Source organism: Falco rusticolus, chromosome 2, assembly GCF_015220075.1.
Source record: "Falco rusticolus isolate bFalRus1 chromosome 2, bFalRus1.pri, whole genome shotgun sequence".
Classification (NCBI taxonomy): domain Eukaryota; kingdom Metazoa; phylum Chordata; class Aves; order Falconiformes; family Falconidae; genus Falco; species Falco rusticolus.
Genome location: NC_051188.1, coordinates 113,923,769 through 113,939,036, shown reverse-complemented (window position 1 = coordinate 113,939,036; position 15,268 = coordinate 113,923,769). Strand labels below are relative to the sequence as shown.

At 46.2% G+C, this 15,268-nt stretch overlaps 1 protein-coding gene across 6 annotated transcripts in view; it reads left to right on the top strand.

The window, feature by feature from the left end:
- The first annotated feature begins 400 nt into the window (after nucleotides 1–400).
- LOC119143614 overlaps nucleotides 401–15,268 on the top strand; it is a 33,641-nt gene continuing 18,773 nt past the window's right edge. For 3 of the 6 annotated variants that reach the window (XM_037378040.1, XM_037378038.1, XM_037378039.1), the window contains exon 1: nucleotides 4,982–14,617. The gene's annotated coding sequence lies outside the window, so the exon portion shown is untranslated. Of the gene's footprint in view, nucleotides 4,298–4,430; nucleotides 4,586–4,981; nucleotides 14,618–15,268 lie in introns of those variants that run through there. The other 3 variants (XM_037378036.1, XM_037378041.1, XM_037378037.1) reach the window with 3 other exon arrangements.

Below are 15,268 nucleotides of genomic sequence, written 5' to 3'. Positions count from 1 at the left end.
AGAGCCGATCTCGGGGGCCCAGCCCACCCCGGCGGCACCGCCACCGCCAGCCCCTGCCGCCGGGCGGGGTCACCGGTTGCCCTTTTCCAACGCGGGGTGCCCGCCCCGCTCCCTCAGGGCCGGGGCCCGAAGCGGGGCCCAGCCGCGCCGCCTGGCGGCCGCTGCGCACCATGGGAAGCCCGCGCCTGCCGCCCCCGCCGGACTACATTACCCAGAATGCACCAGGGCGCCAGGCGGCCGCCGTCGGGCAGGGCGCGCATGCGCCGTGGGGGTGGCGCCTCGCGTGGTCGCTGCGCGGCGTGGGGACGGGGCAGCGCGGGGGCCAGCGGCGGGGCGGTGTGGTGTGGACGGGGCCCGGGGGGAGACCTGCTGGCCGGGGGCAGGGCCTGCTGGCCCGGAGCGGGGCTTGCTGGGCCCGGGGTAGGGCCTGCTGGCCGGGGTCAGGGCCTGCGGCCTGCTAGGCCCGGGGAGGGAGGCTGCCTGTTGCGGCCTGCGTGTGAGGGCCAGGCGGCTGCAGGGGAGGGGGCGGTGTTCCTTGCGGTTGTGAGGTGCTCGGAACTGCCAGCCCGGGCTGCCTTTTGGCCTATGCCGCCCGTTTCCATTAACCAGTGGTGGTTGTGTCCGCGGTGGCTGGAAAAGGGCTGTGTGCTGGTGTTGGCTGGGATAGCGTTAATTTTCTTCTCAGTAGCAGGTGCAGTGCTGTGTTTTGGATGTGGTGTGAGAACAGTGCTGCTAACACACTGATGTATTTAGTTGCTGCTGGGTAATGTTTATACTAGTAAAGGACTTTCAAGTTTTTAAGGCCCAGCCAGTGAGAGGGCTGGAGGGCACAGGGAATTGGGAGGGGACACAGCCAGGACAGCTGACCCCAGCTGGTCAAAGGGGTATTCCATACCATGGGACGTCATGCTAGGTATATAAACTAACGGAAGAAGAAAGAAGGGGGTGGGAGCCGGTGTTTGGCATTACGGCCTTTGTCTTCCCAAGTAACCATGACAGGCTGCCGTACGGCGTCACACTGCAGATCTAGCTAAAGGCCTACCTTTAAGAAAGGCAAACATGAAGTGAGGCTTCCTCTGTGAAACCCCTAAAATCTTGCTTCTCTGTGACCTGACTACTTTGGCCAAAGGTCCTCTCTGCAAATTGCATTTGCATGGTTGCAGCTGTGGTGTTCCCTGACCCACATATCCCAGCAGCGTAACTTACATTATTATTTGCATTGCAGTTATACAGATTGTTTGAATAGTGTTTTACTTCCAGAATATCTGAACGTGATATTCTAGTAAGCCTCTTATTGTAACTCTCTTGATTTTTTTGTATCTGCAAACAATACTGCCTACTAATTTCTCTATTTTAATTAAGCTGCACATGTAATCTTGGTGACCTAGAGGAAGAACTCAACATATCTAGGGGAAAGTGTCTTTGAAGTGCAGAAGTTTTGCGGTAAAGCACTGGAGTTTGTTCTTGTTTTACACTGAGGTGTTTCAGTGTATAATGCAGTCACCTCATATAACTCCCTTACAATTGACACTTCTGTCTGTGAGGAAAAAAGGCTTGCTTAAGCATTATGGATGAAACACTCAAGAAAAAGGCAAATGTCCTAGGTCACACCCTGCAATAGTGTGTTGAGTCTGGCATTGCTGAAGCTTGCCATGCTGTACTGTACTAGTGTATTTTTAACAGACAGAGACGTTTGAACATTGTACTTGGTGACTTGTGAATCGGTGCCCTCATTCTACATCTGTCTCAGAGTGAACTAGGAGATCACTTTCTTTGGGGCTGTAGAGTCTGCGTCAGGGCACTGATTAGGTACTTAGAAATCACGTGCAAAACCAGCATACTGAGCAGCAGAAGTTAGGCAAGAGGAAGTGACAGGTATGCATTCATTTTTCTAGGAAGTAGCAAGATAGTGCTAATACAGTCTTGTGTGTGGAGGGACATCAGGTAGTTAACAGCACTGGGAAGCCAACCAGAATGGGCAACATGCCTTGTACAATTGTTGGGAGAATTGGAAGGAGAACCACGAATGAGGTGGTTATTACCATCTTTATTTGAAAGCTTGTTTTTCACCAGAGAGAACTTGCAACTTGTTTGTACAGCTTTAACTCTACTTTCTTAATTTTTTTCAATTAGATAAATGTCCCAGGTTGTGCTAAGAAAGCTGGATTTTGCTCTGTGGTATCTGGGGAATAAGATGTTTGTGTACTGAAGGGGTCAGTCTTTACCCATTTCTTCCCTCAGGCAGTGTGGTGTTGAATTACTTCATTGTAGGTGATGATTGGTCCAGGGATTGAGTTACATTAACGTGGTTATTTGTTTAAATATGTATTTTGTGGGCTTCGTCAGAGTAATTGTGTTATGCAATGTAAAAGATAGCAGCCTTGGATCCCGTTGCAGCTTCATTTCAATTGGAACTGAGTGGCTGGCAAATTGTCAGTGAAACTGTGTACCTGAAATTGCATGCACATGCCTTATCTCCCCAAACGTAATGGTATATGCAAATTATTTGGGCTTCAGCACTCTGCGGGTGCTGAGAAGAAATGAGTAACAAAGGAGACTTTTTAAACAGTTCAGGTAATTATGAGAGTACTGGAGTCTAGTAGTCTATGAAAGTTTTGCAGGGCAAGCCTATCAAAGACAGGCTGGAGAGGGCTGGTTTTCTTGTGAGCTTCTCTAATTACAATGACTGCCTGAGGGTGGGACAAGAAAGACAACTCTTAAAACAAAAAGCTCAAATCGAGCTGCCCAGCAGTATGTGCGCAGACACGTGTATACCTGCCCGCATGTGCGTCTCTGTCATAGCATGAGAATTATGAAGGACACGATGTTAACAAGACCAGTATGACTAATGGTGCAAGTCATTTTGAACCCAGGATAAAGCTATAGTTAAAATACTGACTGCCCCTCTTCAGCAAGTCTTGCTGCTCTTTTGGGCTGTGTAAAGACTTAGCCACTTACTGACTACCTAAATATGTTGCCTTTTTCCACATAACAAGGAACATGACCAGTTTAGCTGGCCGGCAGGAAGGAAGAGGACCTGTACCATCACTGGTAGATCTGCAGTAGGTCAAATGGATGCCTTTGGGGACCTGCACTGCTTGTGGAGCTCATTTAATTAGTCCAGATGTAGACTGCCGTGGAAGGTTTGATACTGGGGAGGGTGCATCTGAGGCGGTGCGCTGTCTATCTTTGTTACAGCAAAAAATGGTAATTATTGGTGTAGCTGCTCTCCTTCAGAGATCTTTTGAAGCTGAATTATGTTTGCTGCCGATGGCACTGACAAGCATCCGGCTATTTATCTGGCTTCATTAAATCACCCTATTCATTTAGGTCTCTGAGTAGCTGCAGGATTGTGCATGGTTTAGACTGTTTCTATTTGCTGGCTTTTTGTGCTTGTTTCTTGCTGTTAATTTGATTGCTTTTGTCTTGAATGAAGCTAGTTTGCAGGTTTTCCTCCCTTTTCTTTTGAATGCGTAATCATAGGTCATTTTCAGAGTGCTGTGGTTTTCACAGTCTCTGTATTTTCTGAAACAAGTCAGTAAAGATGACCCACAAAGCTGTATTTTGTGATCAAATGCATAGCCAGTGGAGGTAGCAGTGAGGGTTATGGAATCTCTCTGGTAAAGTTTGCACATGAGAAGTGCTTGACTTGTTGGTTGTATAGCAGTGTATATTTTTTGTCAGGCTGAGGTCTTTCAGGCAGTTGGCTTTGAGATGTCTCTCATTTCTGTATGAGTGCAAACCACAGCAAGCAGTTATTTTGGATAGCATGAGTCAGCTGGCATTTGTTTCATTCTAAGGCTCGTGGATGCGTGGTCTTCTATGACCCTGTGTTTGCTGAGTTTGGGTCCAAGGTGTTGCTTGACAAGCAAAGAGACAGCCTTTTCTCCTTCCCAGAAGTTCTGTCCATTTTGTTGCTCATCCTGGGTGTCCGCTCAGCCCTATGGGCAGTTTTCTTTGTTCCTTGGTGAAGCAGAGGCAGTGGTTTGGGGGTGAACGGGAGGCAGGTTCAATCAGTAGTTCACTGCTCAAGCTGCAGCCTTGGTGCAGCGCATGTACTGCGAAGGGAAACTTCACCCTAATTTGTGGGCTGTCTGTCAGGCTGGGAAGTCAGATTCTGTGAACCCCAGATATAAATTGACTTTCTGAAGTGACTGCTTAGCTGGCAGAGAGGTGTTGGAACCATGGACTTCTCTGGAGACTCGCGGGCGTTTGGTTTCTTCGCATACGCTCCTCTGGCATATCCAGAAGTGCTGTGCTCCTGTGGCTTCGTTTGGTTAACCATGGACACGCTCAGGTAAAACTGGAAGCTGAGCTGGTTGCGTGGCACTGCTTTGGGTTGCTGTATGGTGGTGTGCTATTTTACATACATTTTGTTTCCTTGAGCAAAGTTCTGGTACTGCAGGTAACTGTAATGTTCTTTGTTGTAGACATCATCACACTTTTGATGATAAAGCCGTGCACCTTACCGAACACAAATAGGAGCTTTTGCAGCATTGGAATATTTTTGCAGAGTGCCAGAGGAGCAGTTGTACAGACATGCAAGTCCATCATCAGCAATAAATCTTCCTTTGCTGACCTGCAGGTACACCTTTTCCTTGGATTTCTCTTTTGCTGTGAAAAATTGTCTGATAGTGCTAACCTTCACTGTTGCACTGGGGCATGCAAAAAAGAAACTTAACCACAAGTTCGTAGCTGATACGGCTCTGACAGTGGTTGAAACCACAGGATTTTTTTTTTTTTTTTTTTTTTTTTCGAGCACAATAGTTACTCTGACAGTTCTGTCTTCAGAGTAAGGAAAAGATTAGCAAGCAAGAATACTTTAAATATTTCTCCTCACCTTCTTACTTCAAGTAATGTTCACTGGGGGTCTACGCTAGCGGGATTTAAAGGTTTTCTGGTGAACAAGGCCATAAAGAAGTCTATACATAATAGCAAAGAAAAGGTTACTTCTGAAATACTACCTATTTTCACCTTCCAGGCTGCATTGTGGGCAGTTGTTACTCCTGAAGGTAAAGAAAGTTTATTTAATTCTTAGTAACTCCCTAGTAGCAGCATGCTTTGATGCTAAACTGGGATGGAAAAATCTCGTTTGGTGTGGATGTGTTCCTAGAGGTTTTACTGCTGGATTTATTAGCTGCAGGACCAGGACAACATTTGAGTGTTGTGTTGAAACAAAATTATTTTCCTAAAGTGTTTTAGCTTGCTGCACTTGCTGTTGTTAAGTAGCTTCCGCTTGAAATTAATTCCACTGGGAAATAAAAGACCTCAGCTAATGGAATTATGTCAGTATATGTGGAATATGAAAAAGCCAAGCAATTAAAAATAGAATATTAATTAATTAAGCTTACAACTTCCTCTTAAAGATTTAATGTTTGAAGGAGTGCCATAATAAACTCTAGTGAGGTAATAGTAATAAAACAAATATAATTTGACAGAGTTGGCTTATTAGATATTATTAGTTGAGTATGAGTTGTGCCTTTGTATTTACAAAGAAGAAAAATGGCCGATTCATTAGCTGTCTGGAGTACTTTTCAACAAGTATCAGATTATGGCATTTGTGGCTTTATTTCGCCAAAAATCTCTTACAGGAGTTTAAAGAAATTTCTCACTTAAGCTTTACGAAGCTGCTAAGGAGGAAGGCTACTGCAAAACCATCTGTGCATAACCTATGGCGCTTGGACAAGCCCGGATTGAGTGATTAGTTTGAGATCACATATTTTAGTAGCTGGATTTGGAATTGAATCCCAATTTTCACTCTTAAATCCCAACTCCCAGGTGATGTTCTCAAACCTGTGTCCTTGCTGGATTTTCAGCCCAGTGGGTGTAATTATGTTAAACTGTTTGCTAATGACTTTTTTTCTGTGCGCTGTGTTTTCAGCTCACCCTGTCACATTAGATGGGTGAGTGTGTGACTATGTTGGTTTTGACCTTGACTACCCCCAGTTGTAGCAGCCTTTTCAGATCAGCTTGCACAGGGGAGGTACCTCCTCGCCACGCTGGGTGCATGGCAATGCTGGAGATGGCCAGTGTGTTTGTGTCTTTCCTAATGGGACGTTGGGGCTCTGCGTGATCGGGAAAGAGGATGCAGGGCAGTACATGGCCAGGGTGTGCAACAGCTCCCAGCACTGTCTGCTGAAGAAAATTTGAGTTGTATGTGCGTGGTGGGTGTAAATTCTCACTTTCAAGTCCTTGTCTTTCTGTGTTGGGCTGCCTGGATCAGATGCTTGTTTATGTTACAATCTATAGATTATCTGTTCACGGTTGGCAGATTCTGCTTTTGTTTTTGAGTTCATGCGATAGTCTAGGTGAGAACACTGACTTGTGGTATTTTTGATTTAAGTTTTGTTACCCTTGCAATTAGCACCTACACTTGTGCTGCAAGTCTGGAATCGGGATGTTAACAGTTAGACTTCCAAACCCAACCACTTAAGCTGTGAAATGTGCTGAGCTCTTACTGAACTTCCGTGTTTAGTTATTAGGTGCTAAATTTAGACCTCATTTCAAATCTTGTTCTGTCACTTCATCCAGTGCTTGAATTTACCAGCTAGGAAAATTTGATCTTTATTTGAAATATGTGTTAACATAGCTATTGAGGTCAACCCAGTCCAGCAAGGTTTACTGAAAGCTGCCTAAGCCCTCATGTGGTCTGACCCACAGTGGAATAACGTGGAGATTTAGGGACCTGCAAGGTGCTGATTAGGATTCTCCTCCCTATTCTGAGCATCCTGACCCTTGAGATGTTGCAGTTCTTCGAGGGTTCCACACTTCGAGTTCTTTCCTCGCTCTCAACGCCACCCTCTGCTTGTCATTTCAGGGCTGCCAGAGGACCCACAAAAATAAATACCTGCTCTCTTCCCAGTAACCCCTGTCATCCATGTCACCTTTCACTCTAGTTCCTGTATTTCATAGCCAGGAGGATGAGAATGAGTTTCTTCCTTGTGCTGCTCCCTTAATGTTGTCAGTACCCAGCAAAGCACTCTGGCTGCCTTGCCCTCCCGAGAGCCCTGGATGTTGAAGGCAATTTCATCTTTAGTGCTTCAGTGGCTTGAACTTGCCATCTCTGACTCGAGCCAGAGCAGTACGAGAACTCGGAATATAAATTGGGTTCTGACGACACTGCTGTTTGAGGTGACTTGTTTTTTGTGCCATTTAATAAGTGCCCTTCCTCTGTTTCCTGGGAGTGGGAACGAGAGAAATTGAGAAATTTTTTTCCTATGTGTCCATTGGATGGGTAGACAGAAGAGACAAGCAGGAAGCATTTTTGGCTGTTTGAGGTGCATCCTATGTTACTTTGAATTAGCTAGGCAAATGTGTTATGGCAGGTGGTTTAAATGTAGGCAGACTCTTTGCCTGTCAGGGCAAAACAGCCTTTGCCCAAAAGCAGTTAGCTTTTTAGAAGCAAGCAATTATAATTTGTATGGGAGTTATTTTCATCCAGACCACAGTAATTTTATAACTCGGACATGCCAAATTCAACTTACGACAAAAGGCATAGGATTTGTTTCCACTTCCGACATAGCAGCTGTTGGAAATGTTAGGATCCACTTTTGTAGGGAAGCTGTTAAAACTTGCTGTTTGGGTTTTGGACAGTGTCAAAGACAATATTCAAGATGTGTCCTTGGGCATTAGTGTATATGACGGATGCTGATTCATAATATACTCTTGCTATGTCTTGTGACCTCGCAGTAGGATTCTTTCTTCCTAAATCAAATCCAAGAAAAATGCTTCCTCAGCATGACGAGGAAATGGACCTTCTTGTGGTTCTCAGGGAACTGTTCAGGGACTTAATTTGTTATCTGCTGCCTTGTTAAAAACCAGCTCTGCCTGCATGCAAGTTCCCAGCAGATAACTTGTAAGCCTGTGTGGAAATGCTTCCAAGGTAGCTGGAGCTCTGTCAGGTGGAATGAGAAGGACCTCAGGGATTTCTGGAGGCCAGATCAGGGCTCTGACCTCAGTCCCCATCTCCTCTTGGGTGGTCTGTGCACCTGATTGAACGGACAGGGGAACAGGGCCAACACCTTAACAGCTCTAGTGGATGTGGGTGCTTTGCTTAAGCCTTTATCTTAACGCATTAAATGTTAATGAGACTGCAGTTTATCTTGGTAGATTTAAGCATGATTTTACTTCTGTTTTTCACTTAGAAGAATGTGCTGCTGAGATAGAAGTCACATCAAGCTATATCAGGAGACAGGAACTGCACTGAAGAACACACAGCAGCTTTTATTTAGGAACTGTTGTTTTAGAAAGAAAAAAGAAAAGGAAAGAAAACAGAATGTGGCTAGCAAATGGCTGTAGCCATGTATGTAACTGGCATTAATGAACAGCCTTGGTAATTAGGTGTTGTATTTTCTGCAATACCTGTGTTAAAATTTATCTTAAGTGGTGTGTAGGAAGTTGAAGGTGTCTTTATCTTAGTTATCAGGTGCTGCTTGTGTGCTTCATGGAATATCTTTCCTAACAGAATGTTGAATGGAAGGTTTTTTTTTTTGTTACTGCTAAAAAAAATGTTCCTGAATGTCATTATGAACTGTTTAATTGTTAAGTATATCTCAATACACATTCCTTTTGTAGATAAAATCGATGGCTTTGTATTCTAGCCCCAGAGCAAAACAGATGACTGTGATTACAGTCCTGCTTCCTGAGTGCCCTTCTTCACGGGGGGGGGGGGGGGGGGAACCCAACCCATTTCTCTCCTTGTTCTCACAGGGTCGTTACTGCTTTGCTGTGGAGCCTACAATCTGTCCACACCCTCGTGAACTTCTGATTCTTAAAACTGCTCGCAATATTCTTGTTGAACTTTAATCAGGGTAGTAACTCACTATCTTAGTGGCTCTTGCTCCTCCTACTGTGTCTGGAAAGGAAATGTGTGTATTTTTGAAGAGAATCACCTGCTAGCTCACATTCAGGCTTATCACAGAAAATACCCTGTCTGAAGGCAAAATTCAGGTTTGCCTTCCAGTCTGTGGTGTCAGCTTATGAGTCTTCATGGTGCAAGAGCTCTTTAAATCCCTATTGTGTATTTATAGGAAAAATATTAAAAAGCTGATTCTGCTGTTGATCTGCGAGAATTCAGGGAGCGTAGGTTTAGACTGATTGAGAAACATTATGATCTGATTACAATGAACAATTTCTGGAGATACAATCTCGTACCGTGTGATGAAAAATTAAGCGCTGATGAGTACAAAGTATCTGAAAACTGAGTATGAAAGCTTTGATGGATTTGAGAATGGCTACTAAAAATTGCAAATTGGAGCATGTAATGGAAAGGGAGTTTCTAAAATGGGTTTTCAGCTTAAAGTGTCTTCCTGCTTACAAGGGGAAAGCTAAGTAAATGCAGCAAGTTCCTTGACTGCTACTTCAGATGAGTTTCAGTTTGCCAAGTGGTTAGCTGTGGGACCTTGGCATGTCTGCTGCACTAACTGGGTGACTTTACATTGGCAAGGAAAGCTTACATTTGTCTGTCATGCAGTTCAGAGGGTACAACAGGTGTAAGTATACCACATCTCTGAGTCAATGACTGTGGATTTTACTCTGAGTCGATGACTGTAGATTTTAATGATTGAAATTCCTCAACTTTCCGCATGTGCCATTACTGTGAGTCTTAGATGTTTATTGATAAGATCTTCTATGCCCCGGGTTTGCAGTGCACTTCTTGACGCTACTAAAAGCGGTTGGCAATTAAATCAGCAGGAGATGTGCCAGCTTCATCAGGGTTTCAGGCCTCTCCATCCTCTCACACCCAGACGCCAGCCCTGTGACTGGAGCTGGATGCAAGGCTCTGCCGAGAGGGACAGCAGAGCTGTGTCTGCTTCGGTCGGAGGTTACGCTCGAACGCGGCCGGAGCTGCCCGGTGAACCTTGTGCTGTGCCGCTGGCCAGGGCGAAGCACTGCTGGGGCTCACCAGCCCAGGGCTGGCTGCGGGGGGCTGCCGTGGACCTGGTGCGTGCTGCTGTGGCTGCTTCGTTCCTCTGGCCAATAGCTTCTCTGCGTGCGTTTTTACTTTATTTCACCCCATGACTTTTTCTGGCCGTTCTGTTAGCCTTCGTGTACCTGTTAACCCCTACAAAGTGGCTGGTAGGGGAGGGCAGGGCTGGTGGCAGGGGATGGGAGGGGACCTCAAGCTCTGCTTCCCGGTGGGGAGGACTCCTGAGACACCACAAGGCCGTGGCCACCTGCTGCAGGGCTCAGACCTCGTGAAGCTGCAGGACACCAGGCAGGATGATGTGGAAGTGCCGTATCCTTTGCATGGGGTACCCTCTTGGTAAGTACCCACTTAACTTCCCTTTTGGCTGTTGATGGTGCCATTGGAGCTGGCTGAGCTCAGCTGGTGGCCTCTGTCTCCACGTGGCTGAGGACAAGGCAAGTGGTCTAGGGCTCTGGGCACTCAGCTGGGGAAGTGCTCTAGGGTTCTGGCTGGCCAGGACGGGTGATTTTAGGGCCCTTGCTGGCTGGCTCCGGTGTTGCGGCACTCTGGCTGGGGAATGGGGCAGGTGGTGTCTGGCTGTGGCTAGCCAGTCAGGGGACGTAGGGTTCTGGCTGGCTTGCCGGGGCAAGTGGTTTAGGGCTCTGGCTGGCCAACCAGGACAAATGCTACAGGTTTGTGGCTAGCTGGTAGGGTTCTGGCAGCTTGCCTGGGGTATGGGGTAGTGTCCCACCTTGCTGGCGCATGGGTGCGTGTGGCTCTTGGTGGCCTGCCTGTGCAGGAGCCTTAGTGTCACGGCTGGAGATGGAGTCTGTGGGCCGTGAGCCTGAGAGAGCACCTCCGGCTGGGGGCTGGTGAGCGTGTACCTGGCAGCCTGGTGAAGGGAGATGCTGTTGGTGCCCAGCAGGGGAGAATCTGGTTCTGGCCGGTTTTGGGAGCGTAGTTTTGGCTTGTTGGCTGGCCAGGTAGAGACTGTTTTGCAGACTGGTCATGGTGAGCATTGCTCTTGCTTGCTTGGTGTCCAGGTGTAGGTGGTCTAGCTTGCTGTCCTGAGTACATATGCTTTGGCTGTCTGGCAGGGTTTTTTTTTTGTTTGTTTGTTTTTGGTTTTTTTCTTTTGCTTTTTGTTTTTGTGTGTGTGTGTGTGTGTTGTTTTTTTTTTTTAATATCTTTTCCTGGCTTTTGTCATTAAAGAGATAGCTGCTGAGGTTAGCATGCCAGATAACAGTCGTTAGAAGGAACGTTAGCAGGTTGCCCTAAGGAGAAGAATAGTAAGTAATCATTTGTGTTTGACAGTTGAAGGGGAACATCTGGGATTCTGAAGTTCCTCTGTTAACCACCAGAAGGCAGAGGCAGCACGATGCTGGGTGTCTGAGAGCACTTCAAAGATTCTGAATGTGATGGGACAGGGCAAAAGTGTGTCTGTGTGCTATGGGATGCTTATGTTTAGCCTTTCGTTTCAAGTTGTATATAAACTCCTCGAAAATCCCTTTGGATATCTTCTTTAACGGAGGAGGGGGTCTCATGATCATGAAATAAACATTTTCTTGTTCTACCCTTGTGTCTCTCTCTTCCTTGGTCGACAAACATCACAAATCACTTCTGCAACTGAATTTGTAGCCCAGGTGGGACCCCCTTGTCCACTGGTCAACTCCAGAACCTCTTGGGGAGTGTCAGATCCACGGACTGGGTGAGTTTATTTCTGTCTGTCGCAGGGAGTGCGCTGGAACCCACCAGAAAGAGGTGAGGTGGTGGTGAGTTGAATTCCTACATAATTCCTTTAATTCGGAAATGGGACAAGGTGTAGCGAAAGGTACTTTGTTATCGGAAATCTGGAATAGTTGGAGCAAAATTGCTAGGTACCCGTGGGTAGTCAAGAAAAAGGGCTGTGGAATTGTGTCAAGGTACCTGGCTGGATATGACTTGGGACTAGAGATCAAAGGTGGCCATCAGTGGGTAGTTTTAACTTTGGCCACCTAAAGTTTTTAAAGCTACTATTGGGAGACCATTTCCCACCTCACATCAGTGACTGGTTTATTTGGGATAATTAGTGACATGATAGATCTAGTGGCGATTATACAAACCAGTCTTACAAAAATAAGATAAATAATAACGACAAACCCAAGGCACCTCCTTAGTGACCGCTATTCATGCGAGCTCCAGCAGCTGCTATAGATGTGTCTTTGTCTCCTTTGCCTGCTATCGACTTTTACCACTCCTTCAGTTCCTCCTTTTGCACCTCCTGCTTTCCCTCCAACAGCTGTGCAAGCTTTGCTGAAGGAGGTGCTTATTCCTCCTCCAGCGGTAGGGGCAACCGTAACAAGAGTTATGTGTGCCATTTGGGCCAGCAGATTTGGTGGTGTGGCAGCAGCAAATGCCCTGACTCCAGGGTTGAACCTGGAAAAGTTTCAGCAGGCGATTAGGGGAATTTTTAGGGCGTATGACCCTGATGTTTGTTGGTTACTGGAAACTGTATTTACCCCTTAAGAGTAAGTGTTGATTTTGGAGAAAAATTGAGAACGGGCTGCTGCTCTGGATGGTAGGACTGCGTGGTTGGATGCAGAGCCAGACAGGAATTATCAGACCGAGGCAGGATTAGATGCATTAAGTTTATTTTGAAAAGCGTTAGAAGAATGGCTAATTGGACAAAGGAAAAAAAAATGCTGACAAGGCACTAACTGGGCAGGGGAAGCAGTTCTGGGTGTTTGGGGGAATGGGCCCCGAAGCCCTGCAAAATGGGTCTTTGCTTGTCTCCTTATTTGTAGATGAAGCAGCCCCAGATATTAAGAGGTGTTTTAATCAGCGTTCCCTGGGTTGGTGAGGGCAGCTGATGGGGGAGACAGTAGGTGCTGCAGCGGTCACGTATAATGGAAGGGATGAGGCTAAGGCTAGGCAGAGGGGAAAACAGCAGGAAGAGAAGGCTAGCTTGTTAGCAGCTGCTTTGTGAGGTAGGAATTTTAGGGGGCAAAGAGGTAATAATTATGGAAATAAGGGAAACAAATCTAAATCAGACAAGACCAAAGGATTACTGCAATAAAAGGGAGATACTGGAAAGGAGAATACTCTGTGGTCCTGAGAGGGAGGCTATGGCAGCAACGAAGGGAAAATCAAATCAGTCAGGAGCTGAACGAAAGCGATGAACAGTGATGGTTACCAGATCCCCAAGCCCTAGCAGTGGACGGAGAAAACAGAAGTAATCCTCCCAAGGGACTCTTAAGGAACCAATTATAGATTTGAAAACTAGAGATAAGACTGACTCATGTCTGATAGATAGCAGCACAGCTCATTCAACATTAACGACCCCCCATGAAGGATCAAGAATGAAGGGTAAAGAAAATGCAGGAGTAGAAGGTAAGCCTACGTTTGTAGCCGGGACAGAGGAAATGGTGGTACAGAGAGGTCCACGGTGCGTTCATCATTCTTTTCTGCTGTTGGGATCGGCACCAGCAAATTTTGTGGGGAGATACTCGTTGCGCAAACGATGGGCAGAGTTGCAGTGTACACCACAAGGAATTACATAGTGACTCCTGATGGATGATGTGCCAAAACATCATGACTGCTGTAGCAAGTGAAGAAGGGATAGGAACGCCCCAGGAACTCAGATGTACTGAGGGTTTTTTGCACCCAGACGTAGGGTTATTGAGGTTGTCTAACCCAGTACGGATAGAAGTGAAGGCAGACAAACCTCCCTCCTTAAAACCGTACCTATTATCATGTCAGGAAGCAAGGGAAGGTATAAGACAAATAATTGAACATTTTCTGCTGAGAGGGATTTTAACTCCTTGCGAGTCTTCCTGTAATATGTCTTGGTGGTTAAAACCCCTAAACTAGGCTCAGATGGAAGACAAGTTTATAGATTTGTCCAAGGCTTATGAGCAATAAATAAATGCATAACTGTACAGCACTCACTAGTTTCTGATCCTTCAACAATTATAGCCGTGATACCAGCTAACACAAAACGTTTTACAATGATTGATTTGTGCCCAGCTTGCTTCAGTATAACCGTGCATCCAGAACCTCATATTTTTGCTTTTACCTGGCAAGGGAAACAGTAAACATGAACTACGTTTCCTCAAGGGTTTGCAGGATTGTCTGACTTTATTTTTGAAAATCTTAGTGACAGGTTTACAGGATAGTTACTCAGAAACTCTGCGTTAATACAGTATGGGGATGATGTACTGATAGCAAGCACAAATAGGGAAAATTGTACTGAAGACACAAGTAATGCCGGTTGCTTTGGCTGATAAAAGCCATCAAGTGTCCCCAACCAAATTACAATTCTGTAAAGAAAAAGGCAGGGTATTTAGGGTGTTTTTTGTCAGGAGAGGGCAGGAAGATACCAGATGACTGAACAACTATCCAAGATATGCCTAGGCCTAGAATTGAGACACAGGAATAGGGTTGTGTACTCCGTACCACTCTCAATCATCATGAGATGATTGCTGTCATGCACAGCATGAGGTGAGGGCCGAGGAACTTGAGACGGACTCAGCAGAAGCTTGATTTGGCAGAAATATTCAAATCCTGAACACATACAGGCTGCAAAACCTAGTCATTCCAGTCTATTGCCTTTTTTTCATGACTTCTGTTCCAGGAGAGACCCCCCAGCTCCAAACCTCTGGTGAATACACCCAGATTTCAGTCTCCAAGGAGATAAATGTTTATGGAGGGCTCTAGAGGAAAGAACTAGGGGTGAGTACCAGCTTGGTCTGTACAGCTCTGTGTCCAAGGGAACGCTGTAAGCTCATTGTCAGAAATTTGCTTTATGGTGTATGTGCCTCCACTGCAATAACCATCCACACTTAGTTATTGTTGGAAGGTTGGTTGAGGATTGGAACACGTGATGTATAAACCCCTACGTGTTCTTGAACTTTCAGGATGGAAAAGTCAGTCTCATGCTGGTTTTCCTCGGTTTGAGAAGGCTTAGGTCTGGCAATACTTTGGTTTTCCTTCCATGGAGCTGAATTGCTGTGTTGCAGCGTGGTTTGGACGGGGATGGGGACAGCAGCCAGCCGGGCACTGAGCTGTTCCACCCTGCCCGCCCACGCGGGTCTCCCAGTCCTTCCCACCAGGAGCGGGGCCATCACCCTGGGAGGCCACCTCTGCTCCCACCGAGTGTGGAGCAGCACCTCCTGGCATTGCCAAACACACAGAAGAAACACACTTCCCGAAAATTGTACTTGTTTCAGATGTTCGGGGTAGGCAGGAATTTAGTCTAGTCTGGGAAGCCCGTATTTATCTGCTGTCGTGGCTTCAGCCAGGGCTACCTCGTTAAAAGTGTCACAACCCAGGACTTTTCAACTTGCCCTTTCTAGTTGGCGTGCTGAAGCCATGTTTCCAGCT